The sequence below is a fragment of the Vigna unguiculata genome, chromosome 6, assembly GCF_037176805.1.
Source record: "Vigna unguiculata cultivar grain cowpea cultivar isolate G323 ecotype 2 chromosome 6, ASM3717680v1, whole genome shotgun sequence".
NCBI lineage: Eukaryota > Viridiplantae > Streptophyta > Magnoliopsida > Fabales > Fabaceae > Vigna > Vigna unguiculata.
In genome coordinates, this window is record NC_140797.1 from 30,993,655 (window position 1) to 30,997,627 (window position 3,973).

At 35.0% G+C, this 3,973-nt stretch overlaps 1 pseudogene; it reads right to left on the reverse strand.

Moving 5' to 3' along the window:
• Nucleotides 1-1,104: 1,104 nt before the first annotated feature.
• On the reverse strand, nucleotides 1,105-2,480 carry LOC114188979 (hydroxycinnamoyl-CoA:piscidic acid hydroxycinnamoyltransferase-like; annotated as a pseudogene).
• Nucleotides 2,481-3,973: the final 1,493 nt, after the last annotated feature.

The window sequence follows — 3,973 nt, forward strand, 5'->3', positions numbered from 1 at the left end:
TAATATCCTCACACTAACCTTAACATAGTACAAATTCATTTCCATGACCATGACATTAAATACTGGGTAATGTGGCCACGGGGATTTTTTGAAATTTTCGAGTCACATTATGTTCGAAAGTGAGGAGTGGAGAACAATTAAGTGAGAAGTTATGTTGGATATTTTGGTCATCATTATCGGTTTTTGTTTCATATTTTGAGTTACTGTAACTAATAATAAAAAAATATACAATAACTCCTCACTTATTCCAATACTACTCCCACATACAGAACCCACAATGAATGAACGTCGGCGAAGGAAAGATTCCAACAACAACACTCAAAAAACTTGATTCTCCCAACCTTGCAATCACTCTTACCGCATTCTTTGCTTACAATGATACCTACTACCCAAAAATTTAACCTTTTTGCTTAAATAAACCCAATGTTTCAACTTTCCTGGTGAATCTCATACAGACCAAACATTTCGATGTTTGGGTTGCAGGTTCTTTGTACCAAAGAAATAAACAAATCATGATTGGGTTACCAACCCAGAAATGATGAAGGTGTGAGATAAAATTAAAGGAAACTCGCAAACAACTGTGGGCGTGGATGATGGCAGCGGAAATCCTTGTTCTCGATGACGTATTTTCGTCACCTGTGTCTTCTCTCAACAAAACATAATGCCTTTGTCTTCTTTCTGCAAAACACAATGTTTTTTTCTTTTGCCTCCAAAAAGTATATCAGCACATGCAAGAGTTAAAACCTTTTAATGAAAATTAATTTAAAAAACTTAACTGCTGTGCCATCTCATCTATGTCAAAATTGAGTCCAAAAATTTTGTTCAAATATCATTTTCCTTATGTATATGGATTTGTGAGCATTTTGGTAGGGTTTGACTATTATGTTACTTGATAGGTGAGACAAGGTGATGTTATAGCGTAAAGAATTTATATCTAAATCCTTTGCTGTACGTAATCATAAACTGGTGGGAGGACCCAAATACTTCAATAATTTATATAATTTATATATGCACATATATTCTTTTGCCAATAAACAAAATTTTCCTTTTGTACCTATATTTTTCATGGGTCACTGGATTAAAAATTTGTGACAGTGCTATTCATGAAAAAGATTTTTGCTATCATGGATTAAAAAGCATTAATTTGTGACAAATGCATGGATTAAAAAGCATTAATTTGTGACAAATGCATGAAAAATGTGGTTCTTGGAAGTGCATGGACACAATAATGGATCCATCACCATGTGGACCTAGCAGAATCACTGCCCTATCATGTGCACAAACATATGCCAACCCAAAAAACACAGGCTTTCCCGATCCAAAATCTGCTTCATACATTGGCATGCTCATCCAGCTTGTGATATGAAGGTTTGGATTCCCTGCAAAAGGGAAACTATTACGCTCTCCTTGTCCCGAGAAGAAACCCCTTATGCCATCCAATTGCTCCTCTCCTAACACAATCTCCATTTGTGACCTTATGTACTCATTTCTAAGCTTTTCAGTTGCTTCTCTTATCTTTTGTGCACCATAGCTCAATGCCTTTGACACTATTTCTCCCACATAGCATTCGGGTGACACTGTTTCAGCCAAAGCATTTCCAAAGTAATTCCTAGGGAGAGGAGGAACTAGTCTGCTGCGGACATCACCCTTGAACCGAACCACCGTTGGTTGCTTCTCATCAAGTTCACGACCCTTACATGCACATCTCCATACATGACCTGCAATAGCTTCAAATCTGCTATATGCTCTAACCCCTTCTTCCAAGGGTTCTTCATTCGCCTCCTTCTTCAGCTTCTGCACCTGTTCTGGCGTTAGTTTCAGTAACATACCACTTGTCTTCTTGCTTTGCTCAGCATTGATATCAGAGCTTCCTAGTTTTAACGGTAGAGGTTTCAACTCGGGGTGATCAAAGCACGGTGATGTCGATGAGTGTTGGAGTTTGAGTATTGTTCTATCAAGGTAGGGCAATTCATGTGGCTCAACATGAATTGATGAACCGAGTGCTAGCAAGCCCATCAGCCAAAGGGTGACAGAAAGCCACTCCAATGACAAAGCCTTCACCATCATGGAATCTTGTGGATTGCACAAGCAACAAAGGAATTTCCTCTATGGGTTGAGTGTAATCAATCTTTGGAACAAGCTCCCTGACAGACTCAGAAGGTGAAAAATCTCCATAATCAACCAATGATTTTGTGGTTTCAGCTTGAAGCAATGTCACTCCCTTGGCATTGCAATCCACTTCCATTCGACCAGTTTGTCGTAAGGTTAACCTGCCAGCAAGTGGATAGTAGTGCACCAAAATCTCAGGAAGAGAGTTTCTCAACCTCTGAATGGTGTCATCACTGTGTTTGGCTTTGTATACATAGATAGTGGGTGTGTGACCTGAACGCCAGACATGGTCATTGTCTGATAACCACAAATGACCTTTGGGAGTTTCTTTACTTGGAAAGACACTGTAAGAAGCAACAATGGCTACCATCTTTATGATGTTGCGTGTTATTGGAATTGCATGTAATATACATACTTATATATGAGTGAGAGAGAGAGAGAGAGAGTTGAATGACACGTTTCTGCAGAAGTTGCCAACAAATAAATAAATGCATGGCTCACATTACTACAACACGTTTCAAGTCTCTTTAATAACCAAATTTAGGGATTGAAAGAAAATAAATGCAAGGAAAGCTACTAAAACAATAACAATAAATGCAAGGAAAGTAAATTTTGTAAAGTAATATATCCTAAATGTCTTTTTATTTAAGTAAAGTACATGACTTTACTTGATGATAAGAAAATGAATTAAATTTATATGATGAATGTATATTTTAAAAAATAAGTTTTTTTACTGAAATAAATTGAATTAAAATAATAATAAAAGAAAGTAAGAATTGTTTTAGTTGTAATTTGGTTTGTAAGTGTCAACACCCATTTCGTATGGATAAATAAAATTTGTTAAAAAATTTCCAATAAATAAAAAAAGTGTGAGATAAAAGATTTGAGAAAAAATAAATAAAAATAAAAATGTAGAATACGAAATTGTATTTGAACGATAAAAATGTATAAATTAGAATAAATAAATTCTAATGATTAACTCACGTTAATATTCAAAAGTGGTAAAAACATGAAAAAAATATTTAATTTAGTACACATATTTACTTTATTAATAATGGTTTTTTTTAGGAAAATATACAATAAAATCTACTTTTTGACAACTTATCTCACAATGTGACGTGACATATGTTTTTCAATTATTTTCAATTTTCACGGTTTTTTTAGAAGAAAGGGAGAAAAAAAAAAGTAAAAAGCGGGAGTGAAAATTGGAAAAGAAAACACATAAAGCAGAAGTGCAAATGGTTGAACTAAAAAACATCTTGTTCGTCGTCTTCAACCATTGATGTTCGTCTTCAACCGCAATTCTTCATCTTCAACCCATATTTTTCTAAAAACCCTCTTCTTCTTCTTCTTCGTCGCAATAGTGTGGGTTTACCCATTGAACGAAAGCTTCGACGGTTCGACGTTCGTATCCATTAGGGTGGAAATAAGGGATTTTTGTTGTTTGTAGTGTTGTCATCGTTATAGTAACGTAAGTTTGTGGGTTTCGTCTTTGTGGTGGAATCTAATCGGGGTCGCTTCTTCGAAAGGTGCGTGGTGGTAAGTTGTATTTATTTTTGTGTATTGCTTGTGATTATTTTTTTTTTAAAAAGCAAGAACGAAGATAGGTTTTTTTTTTTTTGAATTTGGGTTGTTGAGGTTAGGGTTAAGATTTTGTGTTTTTATTTTGGTGGTTGTTGTTTCTGAAATGTTTTCGCCTACATTTTTTTTTGGATTAAGTCAGTAAATTGTAAATCCACATATGTGCTTACTTAAGACTCAATATCTGCGAACTCATGTTGTATGATTTGCACATTAGATATCCCTGGTAGTTATAGTGGAACAAGAGTGATTTTGCATTTGTTGACTTATTGAGTAAACTGTA